We start from the raw sequence: 15,303 nt of genomic DNA, 5'->3' as shown, positions 1-15,303 counted from the left end.
CCTCTGTCTGTTCATCCCATCTAGTACTCTCCACCGCATCTCCCATAACTCATAAGCCCTGCACCATCCCTTTTCTCCAAGTTACACCTCTTCTTCTCCACCGACACCACACTAAACCTCCACATTGCCCACCACTTGCTGTCACCCTTCCTCACTCAGAAGCCCACCACATACCCACACTCTCCTTATCGCCCTTCTCTAAATCAATCTCAACCCCACACTACAGCAACCCTAACAATATCCTTCTCTCTCCTCCCAACTCTGTCCCTCTCTCCTGTCTCCTCTTGAATGCCAGTACTGTCTATAATCTACTGGTCCCTGTCCATTACGGCTTCATACTCAACTCCTTCAATCTCCTAGCCATCACCAAATCCTGGACTTACCCATCTGACACCACTTCTCCTGCAGCTGTCTCCTTTGGGAGCATCACATTCTTCCACACTCCCTGGCCTGGAGGTTGCCACAGTGTTGGTGTTGGGGTACTTCTATCATCTGGTCACTCCCACCAACTCTCACCTTCTAAACTCTCCACTTCATTATTTGCATTCAATGCTCATATCAGTGGCCTTTTCCAACTTCCTCGAGTAGCTGCCTTTCCTCGTCCCCCTGGCCTTAACTCAAAACTCCATGTTAACTTTGCTTCTTGGCTCCTAAACTTGAAATTGGCTCTCAATACCCCTTTCTTCCTCAAAGCTTTCCAGCTCTCATCCTAACCCACTACTCCATGTTACTTCCTCACAATCCAGCCCATCTGTGTCACCCCTGTTTGTCTGCCCCCTCCCCTTTAGAATGTAAGCTCTCATGAGCAGGGCTCTCTTCCCTCATGTGCTTCTCCCTCACTTACTCCTACTTTAATTTACAACCGCACCTAACCCTTGGTTGCTGACACCATGCTGCTTATTTAAATGTTATGCAGCAATGTATAAATTGTGTATTTGTCCTGCATTGTTTGTACTGTTTATAACTGTTTTTCTTGTGTGCTCACTTGTTATGTACTGAGTAAGGCACTGCAGAACCCTTGTGGCACCATATAAATAAAGGATAATAATAAATAATAATAATTACATTTACATTCACCAATGCACAATCCTTTAATTGGTCTCCAGCTAAGTTTTGGAGAGTTAGGGGTAAATTTACTAAAGTGAGAGTTTTTAGAAGGGGAGATGTTGCCCATAGCAACCAATCAGATTCTAGCTATTATCATCTAGAAGGCGCTACTTAACTGTTAAGTAGAATCTGATTGGTTGCTATGGGCAACACCTCCACTTCTAGAAACTCTCACTTTAGTAAATTTACCCCTAACATTCCTGGACACATGAGACCAGATTTTCTCCACCAACATGTCATGTATCTGTTTCCTCCCATCCTTTTCTAAGCAGGCCTTTTTTATACCTTCTGGTAGGAGATACAGGTCTGATTGCAGCCAAAGCCTGACACACAGGCTCCAGATCTTGCTGCTTTCTGATTTCTCCCTCTGATTGCAGAATGTGAGCAACAGGATCTTATAAAGTCAGATATCTGGCCAGTAATTAAATTGCCGGCATGTTCCAACTGATTCGGTCAAGTATAATCTCCAGGAACAGGGGAAAATCTCACCCCAGAATTAGGAGATACGGCAACTTTGGTAATTTTACCACTATCACTTGCACCATTTGTCCCCTCTTAGTCATGTAAAGACAGACATGGTCATATTTATTAGTGTCCCTGTGGACACATACTGTAGGACCCTTACTGGTGGTAGCCAGTCCATCAGTCCTTCTGGACACCAGGGTGACTTCACTGCCTGAATCCATCAAGACCAACACTACTTGCTGCTCTATCTGGACTGCCACTCAGAACAGCAGTGGGCTATCCAGAGATAAGGATATAGCCACACAGATAGAGAATGTATGGCTCCGTTGCCCCACTGAGCAATCCATCAGTTCAAGTTGATTTGGACAATTCCTCTAAAAATTCCATGGTTCACCCCTCTTAAAGCACCCCTTTGGGGTCACCCTCCAATCTGTGCCAACATCCTATTCTGGTTATTTTCTGAATATTGGCCTTGCATTCTCTGACTGGGCCATATTTCCCAGGGCATATCGTTCAATGGCTACTGCAAGCTCCTCAAATAACTGCAAATTGCTCTGCAGAACCCATTCTTGCAGCTCCCACTTTAGGTTCTGCATACAATGTTCAATTGCTATGATTTCCAGGATCATTTCTGGCAGGTTGTGTTCGGGCTCTAACCAACTCTGGGTTAACTTTGTCAGATCAGCTAGCTGAGCAAGTGTTGTGGACCTCAGTCTACATCACCAGTCATATAAATGCTGTGTCTTACCAGGCCCTTTCACCCCTGCCCATGCCAGAATTGCTGTCTTTATCTGCTGACAATTCACCACCTGGGCTTTGCTCATATCCACATAGGCCTGTTGGACTTTCCCCATTAAATTAATAGCCAATTGTGCCAAACAATACTTTATTGGCCACTTAAGCCAAGTTGCCATCCTCTCAAAGGACAACAAAAATGCCTCAACATTGTCTGAGGGTGTCATCTTCTGCATCATGGCAGGCCTACATTCACACAGTTGCAGCTGACTGAGCTCTGCCCACAACAGTTTGGCCCTGGAGCACCTTCCTCTGAAATCCTTCAATACCTTATGCTTCAAACAAACAGCAATCAGACCCATGTGGTAACAATTTATTCCACATTAGGAGATTATGATACCATCACCTGCATCCCCATGATCATCACATGAAGAAGACATATAATCATGTAATAATTTGGATGTTCCTGCACATGATGAATGTAAACAGCTGGATCATAGTGGATATAAACAGAACTCCTGAGACAAAATACATAAGTGACCAGTCTGTGGTGTAATATTACAAGATAACTTCCAGCTGCCACAAACTCTATCATGTACATGGATTTGATTCAAGAGCATATCTGGATACTTATTTTTCCAATAGCACAAACATGGTCTTTGCAGATGACTCATTGAAATTTCCCATGGAAAAGTTCCGCAGTATTTTCAAGGAGGGTATGTACAGTATATTGTAATACATAGTGCTATGTTATTATATGCCTTATTTAGTTGAAATTTGATAAAGGGGCACAGCTACTCCACCTAGCAGCCCTGAACTGCATTATTCCTTACTGTAGTGTTGGCTTTAATTGGTGTTGGAAAAGTTAACCTCTGATATAAAAGTTTTGGAGGGGAGGTCTGTGCAGTGCAATTGGGCACTGCCTCTGGGTTTATGGTGAGCATGGGGTACTACTTTGTGTCAGGAGTCCAGACCATAGTTTAAGGGCCTTCTTGAATGCTTATCTCATTTTGACAGTTAACCCATAAAACCTTCCAGGGTTGTACACTGGAACCAAGTAAATATATTATTGGAGTGGAGAAACTACCACCTGTAAATTGTGGGTCCATGGCCCTCATTCAGAGCCGTACGCTCTGAGCAGAGCGCACGCTCTGCATGAGGGCCGGGCTCCATTTTCATGGAGCGTCCTCCTGGACGCTCGTATAGCTGTGGGTCACCACCCACAGGCTATACGAGCGTGCATTTTGATGGCCGCGATGGTCGTGACCATCGCGACCATCGAAATTGCGAGCCGGAGCCTGCGGTTGAGGTTTTCAACCGCAAGCTCCGGAGTGATTTTGGCTCTATCAGAGCTAAAATCACTCCCACTGACATCACTAGTGATGTCAGTGGGCCGGCTTCTGACGGGAGGCGTTCCCGTGGGAACGCCCCCGTCAGGGAGGCACGCCCCCGGCACGCCCACCAAAGGGGGCGTGCTGTCAATCAACATTGACAGCACGCCCCCTTTGATCGGACACAACGAGCGAAGGAAAGTCCTTCGCTCGTCGTGTCTGGCGCATGCGCACGACGGAGCTCCCTCCGTCGTGCGCATGCTCAGTGCAGACCATCGACCCACTTGCGAGCGGACAGCCGCTCGCGAGTGGGTCTGAATCAGGCCCCATGTTCGATATTGTTGCAGCATTATTTTCTTGTCTATCTCTATGTATTAAATATTTTATTAATATGTGGAGCATCTGGAGATGTTTTGAGTTGCTGTGTCTTCTCAGTTGTTGGCCATAAGTCTGCTAATTGCCAGAGGTTTTGAAGGGCACAAATTCAACTGTAAGCCCTGCTGTGCCTTTTTGAATATAAGGGCTGGAAGAGACCCTGTATATGTAGTAATGCATTAATAAATGTAGTTTTTTATGAATGGGACATTGGGACACCATAAGAAAATAACTTTATATAAGCCTAGCAGCACGAGATAAGATGAAGCTTGTCTCTCAAAAAGACAGCGCATTTAACAGTTTTAAGAAATAAAACTTCTAATGCACTCAATTTGGTAATAAATGTATCAAAGACACTTTATTAAAACAAATTAATTACATATACATTTACATCCATTGTGACAGGAGGAAGGTATCTTATTAAAAGGTACATTAACTATAGTACTGTATGACATATGTAATTTATATTCTGGAGTACAGCTGTAAATTACAGTATGTTGGCACAACCACTAGACTCTAGTGACTAGAGCATTGTGTAAAAGATTAATTTAACACACAAGAAATATTCTTAGTGGTAAATGCCTCCATTCTATATCAAAACATTTTTCTTTGAATCATTTTAATAATCTTTTGGAACTTATGGTTATGGGAATTGAGTATAACTCTAAAACATGTAGAGGGGGTGACAGGTTCAATAAACTCATAATTAGGGAGATATTCTGAATATACTTGTTGAGGAACTTCTGTCCAGAGTGACTAAACGAGTTTATTGAGTTTGATATTTGAACATAATTTGAACTAGGGGTGTGCACCGGCCACTTTTCGTGTTTTGTGTTTTGGTTTTGGATCTGGATCTTTCTTCGTGTTTTGGATCTGGATTGGTTTTGCCAAAACCACCCTTCTATGTTTTGGGTTCTGGGTTTTGTGTTTTGGATCTGTATTTTTTTTTAAAAAGCATAAAAACAGCTAATTTGAGGGTTTTTCTGCTCCTATGCTATTATTAACCTCAATATCCTTAATTTCCACTCATTGCCAGTCTATTCTGAACACCTCACACCTCACAATATTGTTTCTAGTCCAAAAGGTTGCACCGAGGTAGCTGTATGACTATGCAAAGCGATACTAGTGGGCGGCACAAACACATGGCCCATCTAGGAGTGACACTGCAGTGGCAGAGAGGATGGCATTGAAAAACTAGGCCCCAAAGAGTACATAATGCATAGAAAATAAAAAGGTGCAAGATGGAATTGTCCTTGGGCCCTCCGACCAACCCTTATGTTGTATAAACAGGACATGCACACTTTAACAAACCAATCATTTCAGTGCCAGGGTCTGCCACACGACTGTGGCTGATATGATTGGTTCGTTTGGGCCCCCACAAAACAAGCTGGAAATTAATCTGTCCCTGCACAAACTGACTCTACGGAGGCAAGATGTCATCCTCATCCTCCTCATCCACTGATTCCTCACCCTCTTCAGTGTTGTGTACATCCTCATCCTCACAGAGTATTAATTCGTTCAAGCTGGAATCCACCACCACAGGTCCCTCTGTACGTTCTGGAGGCTGGACTCCCTGGAAGAATTGATAGTTCATTTTGATGAACATCATCTTCTCCAAAGCAACCTTCTACACCTTTCGGTGAGAAGGTTCCTGGCTGCACTAAACACTCTTTCGGAGTACACACTGGAGGGGGGGCAACTTAGGTAAAATAGATCCAGTTGGTAAAGGGGCCTCCAAATTGCCTCTTTTTCCTGCCAGTACAGGTACGGACTGTTTGACATGCCTACTTTGATGCTGTCACCGATGTAATCCTCCACCATTCTGTCAATGGTGACAGTATCATATGCAGTGACAGTAGACATGTCAGAAATTGTTGCCAGTTCCTTCAGTCCAGACCAGATGTCCAAACTTGGTCCTCCCTGCCCTGCATCACCACCAGTGGGTTGCTTTGGATACCTAAGTTGCTTCCTGGCAGACCCAGTTGTGGGAGAAAATGAAGAAGGAGCTGTTGACGTGTCACGTTCCGCTTCAGCTGACAGTGTTTTTACCATCAGGTCTTTGCACCTCTGCAGGCTTGTGTCGGCCAGAAAGAGAGACACCACATAGGCTTTAAACCTAGGATCGAGCACGGTGGCCAAAATGTAGTGGTCTGATTTCAACAGACCACCCTCAAATCCTGGCAAAGCAAATGAAGGGCTTCATCCACAAGTCCCACATGCTAAGCAGAATCGCTCCATCTTAGCGTCTCCTTCACTTTCTCCAGCTGCTTCTGCAAAAGCCTGATGAGGGGAATGACCTGACTCAAGCTGGCAGTGTCTGAATTGACTTCATGTGTGGCAAGTTCGAAGGGCTGGAGAACCTTGCACAACACGGAAATCATTCTCCACTGCGTCAGGTGCATACCCCCATCTTTGCCTATGTCATAGGTGGATGTATAGACTTGAATGGCCTTTTGCTGCTCCTCCATCCTCTGAAGCATATAAAGGGTTGAGCTCCACCATGTCACAACCTTTTGCTTCAGGTGATGGCAGGGCAGGTTCAACAGTGTTTGCTGGTGCTCCAGTCTTTGGCATGCAGTCGCTGAATGGCGAAAGTGGCCAGAAATTTTTCAGGCCACCCAAAGCATCTCCTGCTCGCCCCTGTCATTTTTCACTAAATTCTGCACCACAAAATATATTGTGTGAGCAAAACATGGGACATGCTGGAATTTGCCCATATATAATGCCCGCAAAATATTGGTGGCATTGTCAGATATCACAAATCCCAGGAGAGTCTAAGTGGGGTAAGCCACTGGGCGATGATTTTCCTCAGTTTCTCTAAGAGGTTGTCAGCAGTGTGCCTCTTACTGAAACCGGTGATACACAGCATAGCCTGCCTTGGAACAAGCTGGCGTTTCTGAGCAGCTGCTACTGGTGATGCTGCTGTTGTTACTGCGTAAGGCAATACATCTACCCAGTGGGCTGTCACAATCATACAGTCCTTAGTCTGCCCTGTTCCACTTGTCCACATGTCCATGGTTAAGTGGACATTGGGTACAACTGCATTTTTAGGACACTGAGGACACTTTTTCTGACATCTCTGTACATTCTCGGTATCGCCTGCCTAGTGAAGTGGAATCTAGATGGGATTGGGTACCGGGGACACACTACCTCCATCAATTGTCTAAATCCCACTGCACTAATGGTGGATACCGGATAAACGTCTAACACCAACATAGCAGTCAAGGCCTCAATTATCCATTTTGCTTCAAGGTGACTGCTGTCGTACTTCATCCTCCTCATTAAGGACTGTTGGAGGTTCAATTGTTTAGTAAAAGTAGTGGTGTTCCTACTTTCTCTCTGGGATGATGAACGACTCCCAGCAGCAACAGCAGCAGTGGCAGCAGTAGGTGTAGCAATGCTGGATCCTCCAGAGGAATCCTGGATATTACAGTCAGTCATGCCAGTTGCATGGCCTGCAGGACTTCTTCCGATCCTGACCTAGGATGTTCCTAGGTGATTAATGTCCCTACCCCTACTTATTTCACCTTTACATATGGTACATATGGCAAGACAGTTGTTGTCTGGATTTGGATAGAAATATTGCAAGACCAAAGAGGTAGAATGTTTGGTCTTCTGCCCAGGCATGACCGTGATGGGCTTTTTCATCGAACAGATAACAACTGTCTCCCCCAGAGCCTGATTTTAACAAACCACATCACCATCCGAATCCTCCTCCTCAACTTCCTCCTCAGCGCCAGCTACACCAGTATCCTCATCCTGTTGTACTTCAATAGTGACATCTTCAATTTGAATTTCAGCAAGTGTACTGTGGGTGCTCCTTCCAGCTCTTGCAGAGGGCGTGTAAATGGTGGAAGGAGCCACCAATTCCCATCCAGTGTTGGAAAGGTCAGGCATCGCAACCGTCGCCAAACTTGGACTCTCCTTGGGGATTTGTGATATCTTCTTAGAACGCACAGTTCTTTGCTGTGCTTTTGCCAGCTTAACTCATTTGATTTTTGTAGCGGGAAGAGGGCTTCCATCGTCAAGTGAAGCTGAACCACTAGTCATGAAAATAGGGAAAGACCTTAGCCATTCCTTTCCATTCTGTGTCGTAAATGGCATATTGGCAAGTTTATATTTCTCCTCAGATGATTTAAATGTTTTTTTTTAGGTCATTTTCCTGAATTTTGTCATTTGGGATTTTTTTTGCCCTCTACTATGACATTGGCCATCGGCCTTGGCAAACGACGTTGATGGCATTTTAACGTCTATGTCTTGACTAGTGGCAGCAGCTTCAGCACTAGGAGGAAGTGGTTCTTGATCTTTTCCTATTTTATTTTTATCGGACAAAGTTTGGTCATCCACTTATGTTATATTGCTATATATATGCGGCTAAGGCGCACACAAACACAGAAAAGAAGAATTTTTTATTTTATTTGGAGTGCACTTTGGGGGTTACACCACCCTTTAAGAGATGAGCCAGCCGGCCCTTTACTTATGACACAGGTGCACGCTTGGCACTGCTCCTTTGTTGATGCACGTGCGGCTACAGCACACACAATTCACAACAGAGAAAAGAAGAATTTTTTATTTTTTTGGAGCACACTTTTGGGGTTACACCACCCTTTAACAGACTTATGAAACAGGCGCATTCTTGGCACTGCTCCTTTGTTGATGCATGTGCGGCTACAGCGCATACAATTCACAACACAGCAAATAAGAATTTTAAATCTTTTTTTGGAGTGCACTTTGGGGGTTACACTACCCTTTAACAGACTTATGACACTGGTGCATGCTTGGCACTGCTCCTTTGTTGATGCACGTGTGGCTACAGTGCACACAATTCACAACACAAAAAAGAAGAATTTTTTTTTTTTTTTGGAGTGCACTTTGGGAGCTACACCACCCTTTAACAGACTTATGGCACAGGCGTACACTTGGCGCTGCTCCTTTGTTAATGCACGTGCGGCTACAGGGCATACAATTCACAACACAGAAAAGAAGAATTTTTTATTTTTTTTGCAGTGCACTTTGGGGGTTACACCACCCTTTAACAGACTAATGACACAGGCGCAAGATTGGCACTGCTCCTTTGTTGATGCACGTGCGGCTACAGTGCATACAATTCACAACACAGAAAAGAAGAATGTTTTTTTTTTGGAGTGCAATTTGGGGGTTACACCACCCTTTAAGAGATGAGCCAGCTGGCCCTTTACTTATGACACAGGTGCATGCTTGGTGCTACTTTGTTGATGCACATGCGGCTACAGCGCACAATTCACAAACACAGAAAAAAAGATTTTTTACATTTTTTTGGAGTGCTCTTTGGGGGTTACAGCACCCTTTAACAGATGAGCTGGCCAGCCCTTGATTTATGACACAGGCGCATGTTTGGTGTTACTTTGTTGATGCAAGTGTGGCTACAGCGCACACAATTCACAAACACAAAAACATTTATTTTTTATATTTTTTGGAGTGCACTTTGGGTGTTACAGCACCCTTTAACAGACGAGCCAGCCGGCCCTTGATTTATGACACAGGTGCAGGCTTGGTGCTACTTTGTTGATGCACTGTGGTTACAGCACACACAATTCACAAACACAGTAAAAAATAATTGTTGTTTTGCACTTGGGGGGAACACCCCTGATGGACAGATCACCCCCTGGACAACACTACAGCACCCCTTTAGGACTACAGCCTTTATGGGACACTGCACAACACAGCCCAGCCAGCTCCTGTAACTTTGGAGTGGACACAGCCCCTATGGAAAACTACTGCACAACACAACCCAGCCAGCCCCTATGGACAACAGCAGCACAACACAGCCCAGCCAGCCCCTATGGACTTTGGAGGAGTGGACACAGCCCCTATGAACAACAGCAGCACAGCACAACACAACACAGCCCAGCCAGCCCTAACTCCCACTCTCCCTCTTCACTGTCCACAGCCGGAGTGAAAATTGGCGCCAATGCAGGGACCTTTTATAGAATCATTGGCTGCTGCACACACATCCTCCACCAGCACTGGCAGAAATGTGTGTGAATCAGCAGCCAATAAATGTCAGATAGACTCTCATTGACTGCTGCGCTCCCACTGCAAGAGCCGGCTCCCTTCTGGCTCCTGCAGTGGGTAATGGGTGAGACGTCATGCTGTGATGATGTCTCTCCCATAGTTCCAGACTGCACCAGCCTGGGAGGACTGACGTGCGGCGGCGGGAGCAGTGTCCGGAGCAGGATCGTGGATTCAGGTAAGTGTATTTTTTTATTTTGTTTTTGTAACCTGTGTTTCTGCACTACAGGGGGGACACTATCACTTGGGGGGGTTGCTACTACTGGGGACACTATTACTGGGGGGCTGCAACTACTGGAGACTCTATTACTAGGGGGGCTGCTACTACTGGGGACACTATTACTGGGGGGCTGCAACTACTGGGGACACTATTGCAGGGGGGGCTGCTACTACTGGGGTCACTATCACAGGGGGGCTGCAACTATTGTGGACACTATCCCTTGGGGATGGTGCTACTGCTGGTTACACCATTACTCGGGGGGCTGCTACTACTGGGGACACTATAACTGGGGGGGCTGCTTCTACTGGGGAAACTATTACTGGGGGGGCTGCTACTACTGGGGACACTATTTCTGGGGGGAGCTACTACTACTGGGGACACTATCACTTTGGGGGGCTGCAACTACTGGGAACACTATCACTTGGGGGGCTGCTAATACTGGGGACACCATTACTAGGGGGGCTGCTACTACTGGGGACACTATTACTGGGGGGAGCTACTACTACTGGGGACACTATTTCTGGGGGGCTGCAACTACTGGGGACACTATTACTGGGGGGCTGCTACTACTGAGGACACAATTAATTGGGGGGCTGTTCCTACAAATGGGGACACTATTACTTGGAGGGCTGCTACTACTGGGGACACTATTACTGGGGAAGCTGCTACTACAGGGGACACTATTACTGGGAGGGCTGCAACTACTGGGGACACTATTACTGGGGGGGCTGCAACTACTGTGGACACTATTACTGGGGGGGCTGCTACTGATGGGGACACTATTACTGGGGGGGAGCTACTACTAGTTGGGACACTATCACTTGGGGGGACTGCTACTACTGGGGACACTATTACTGGTGGGGCTGCAACTACTGGGGACACTATCACTGGGGAGGCTGCTACTACTGAGGGCACCATTAATTGGGGGGAATGCATCTACTAATGGGGACACAATTACTTGGAGCGCTGCTACTACTGGGGACACTATTACTGGGGGAGCTGCTACTACTGGGTACACTATTACTGGGAGGGCTGCAACTACTGGGGACACTATTACTGGGGGGGCTGCAACTACTGTGGACACTATTACTGGGGGGCTGCTACTGATGGGGACATTATTACTGGGGTGGAGCTACTACTAGTTGGGACACTATCACTTGGGGGGACTGCTACTACTGGGGACACTATTACTAGGGGAGCTGCAACTACTGGGGACACTATTACTGGGGTGGCTGCAACTACTTGGGACACCATTACTAGGAGGGCTACTAATACTGGAGACACTATTACTGGGAGGGCTGCTACTACTGGGGACACCACTACTGGGGGAGCTACTACTAAGGGACACTATCACTTGGGGAGACTGCTACTACTGGGGACTCTATTACGGGGGGGCTGCTAAAACTGGGGACACTATTACTGGCGGGGCTGTTACTACTGGGGACACTATCACTGGGAGGCTGCAACTACTCGGGACACTATCACTGGGGGGCTGCTACTACTGGTTACACCATTAATTGGGGGGCTGCTACTACTGGGTACACTATTACTGGCAGGGCTGCTACTACTGGGGACACTATTACAGGGGGGCTGCTACTACTAGGGACACTATTGCAGGGGGGGCTGCTACTACTGGGGACACTATTACTGGGGGGAGTTACTACTACTGGGGACACTATCACTTGGGGGGGCTGCTGCTACTATGGACACTGTTACTGGGGGGCTGCTTCTACTGGGGACACTATTACCGGGGGGAACTACTTCTACTGGTGACACTATCACTTGGGGGGCTGCTACTACTGGGGACACTATTACTGGGGGGCTGCTACTACTGGGTACACTATTACTGTGGGGTCTGCAACTACTGTGGACACTATTACTGGGGGGGCTGCTACTAATGGGGACACTATTACTGGGGGGGAGCTACTACTAGTTGGGACACTATCACTTGGGGGACTGCTACTACTTGGGACACTGTTACTGGGGGGGCTGCTACTACTGGGGACACCATCACTCGGGGGGCTGCTACTACTGGGGACTCTATAACTGGGGCGGGGGCTGCTACTACTGGGGACACTATTACTGGGGGGGCTGCTACTACTGGAGACTCTATTACTGGGGGGAGTTACTACTATTGGGGACACTATCAATTGGGGGGGCTGCTACTACTGGGGACACTATTACTGGGGGTGCTGCAACTACTGGGGACACCATTTCTCGGGGGGTTGCTACTACTGGGGACACTATTACTGGGAGGGCTGCTACTACTTGGGACACCATTACTGGGGTGGCTACTACTACTGGGAACACTATCATTTGGGGAGACTGCTACTACTGAGGATACTATTATGGGAGGGCTGCTACTACTGGGGACACTATTACTGGGGGGGCTGCAACTACTGGGGACACTATTACTGGGGGGCTGCTACTACTGGGGACACTATTACTGGTTGGGGCTGCAACTACTGAGGACACTATTACTGGGGTGGCTGCAACTTCTGGGGACACAATTACTGGGGGGGGCTGCTACTACTGGGGACACTATTACTGGGTGTTCTGCTACTACTGGGGACACTATTACTTGGGGGGGCTACTACTAGGGACACTATTACTGGGGGGGAGCTACTACTACTGGGGACACTATCACTTGGGGGGGCTGCTACTACTGGGGACACTATTACTGGGAGTGCTGCAACTACTGGGTACACTATCACTGGGGGTCTGCTACTACTGGGGACACTATTACTCGGTGGGCTGCTACTACTGGGAACACTATTACTCGGAGGGCTGTTACTACTGGGGACACTGTTACTGGGGGGCTACTACTACTGGGGACACTATCACTTGGGGAGGCTGCTACTACTGTGGACACTATTATGGGAGGGCTGCTACTACTGGGGACACTATTACTGGGGGGCTGCAACTACTGGGGACACTATTACTGAGTGGGGGCTGCTACTACTGGGGACACTATTACTGGTTGGGGCTGCAACTGATATAGGTGATGGTCATAACATTGCAGTAATGACTTCTCTGCTGGACATTTAATCCATCTGATTCTAAACTTTTAATGACAGTCTATAGTCCAGAGGATCGAGTTTGGGAACCATTGTTCTAATAAATATGCTCTAATATTTAATGAGCTGCTTTTAATTTGCTCAAATGTGTCTACATTCAGCTTCACACATGTTGAAGCTCTTTTCCTTATTATATACATTACTGTTGTACTGTACATTTGAATGATTTGATTGCATTAGTTGAATTGCACTGAAAATAGTGTAATCCCAAACAAAGGTCTCCTTGAATTTGTAAGGAAGATCCAAAGAATAAAATAATTGCCAATGTTGAAGTAGTTGAAAAATCAGTTTTTTTACTTTCATAAGAATGATATACGCCCTCCCAGAAATTATGTAATTCCTCCAAAAATATGACTGCTCCACCATTAATTAATCCTGTCCCATTAAACATATATGCATGTAGGGGATCAGTGTGAATGACCGCTGGACCTATGTCTGGTGGTTCAAATCCTGACACCGGCAGCAGTGAAGATGCCGACAGTTAAGGAAACTAACTATACCTAACCTCCCCCCCTAACCCTCCCTTAGAGGTGCCTAACCCTAACCTCCACCTAGTGCCTAACCCTAACCCACCCGTAAGTGCCTTAACCTAACCCCCCCATCCCTGTAGCCTAAACCTAACCCTAAAAGCCTAAAACTAACCCCCCCAGGGGGTTGCCTAACCCTAACCTCCCCCAGTGGTGACTAACCCGAACCCCACCTTCCCCTAGCCTAACCCTCTCCCCTGCGGCTATCAGCACCCACCAACCAGCTTACCTTTGTTTGGTATGTCGGGCATCGGGCTCCAAGTATAGGCATAATGATAGGCAATATCATTAGCCCCCTGTAGGGATTGCACAGTGTGGAAGCTGGCGGTCGGCATTTTGACTGTCGGCTTCCTGACTGCATACCGCATGGAAGCATATGACTAGCCTAGCCATTACTCAGTAGAGAACAATTCAAAAACATCAACCTCTTACACCAGTAGAGGTGAAATCTTGCTTACCTACAGATGCCATCATTTTAATGTTTCATAAACCATTGCTCAAAAACCAGAACAAGAGGTAATTTTACTGCAGGACTTGCAATTGCATAAATTACAATTATTGTGTTTGTATTTTTCAGTGACCAAAATGAAGACAAATAAATGAGGCTGAAGATAGCAATAAAGCAGATTGTGAAATGTAATACTGAAAAAGAAAATCTCACAGACCCTGTGGTCCTACCTCAAGCTGACTGTGTAATCGGTGCCGCACTGCTGGATTTCATCAGCACAGACCAAGATGATTACATCAGAAATCTCAAGAAAATTGCAATATTCCTGAAACCTGGAGGTCACCTGATATTATTTGGGGTTTTAAATGCAACGTATTACATGATTGGCCAGGACAGGTTCCATATACTCAAATATGATGAGAATTATGCCAGAAATGTTCTTATAGGAGAAGGGTTTGTTATTGATTACTGTGATGTCCTTAGAAGAAAGGCAGTGAGTGATCTTACTGACTATGATTCACTTATATTCATTGCAGCTCACAAAGAGAAGTAGTTCTGGGGGGGCTTAAAACAAGAAATATTACAGATCTTAATTTATATTTATCAAACTTAAACCTTCATAAAGTACATTCAGAATGTATTGTAAAGGTGTATTACACTGGTGTTGTTAATCTTAGCACAACATAAATTATTATGTAATTCATCTGAATTTGGTTAAATAATGATTCTCAGAATAATATGAGATCTGTGAGAGCCCAAAAGTATTTCATCTGTCATTCTTACTTTAATTACTATAAAAATAAGAATACAACTTTGATCCAAAAATGTCAAGTTAGATCAATTAGCACAATGATCACTTATTAAAATATGTTAAAATATTTATACCAATAACTGTTTTTTATTAACCTTATACTAACTACAGTATAAACTAACTAAAAATCATAATCAAATTGTATACAAATTAACA

General features: G+C 45.8%; 1 pseudogene; it reads left to right on the top strand.

Annotated features, from left to right (window-relative positions):
• Positions 1 to 2,917: 2,917 nt before the first annotated feature.
• LOC148509634 (nicotinamide N-methyltransferase-like) lies at positions 2,918 to 14,889 on the top strand (annotated as a pseudogene).
• The last annotated feature ends 414 nt before the right edge of the window (positions 14,890 to 15,303 follow it).

This window comes from Taudactylus pleione, unplaced genomic scaffold, assembly GCF_031769625.1.
Source record: "Taudactylus pleione unplaced genomic scaffold, aTauple2 ptg000318l, whole genome shotgun sequence".
Classification (NCBI taxonomy): Eukaryota; Metazoa; Chordata; class Amphibia; order Anura; family Myobatrachidae; genus Taudactylus; species Taudactylus pleione.
Note: the sequence above shows the minus strand (reverse complement) of the source record. Positions and strands in the feature narration are given on the sequence as shown.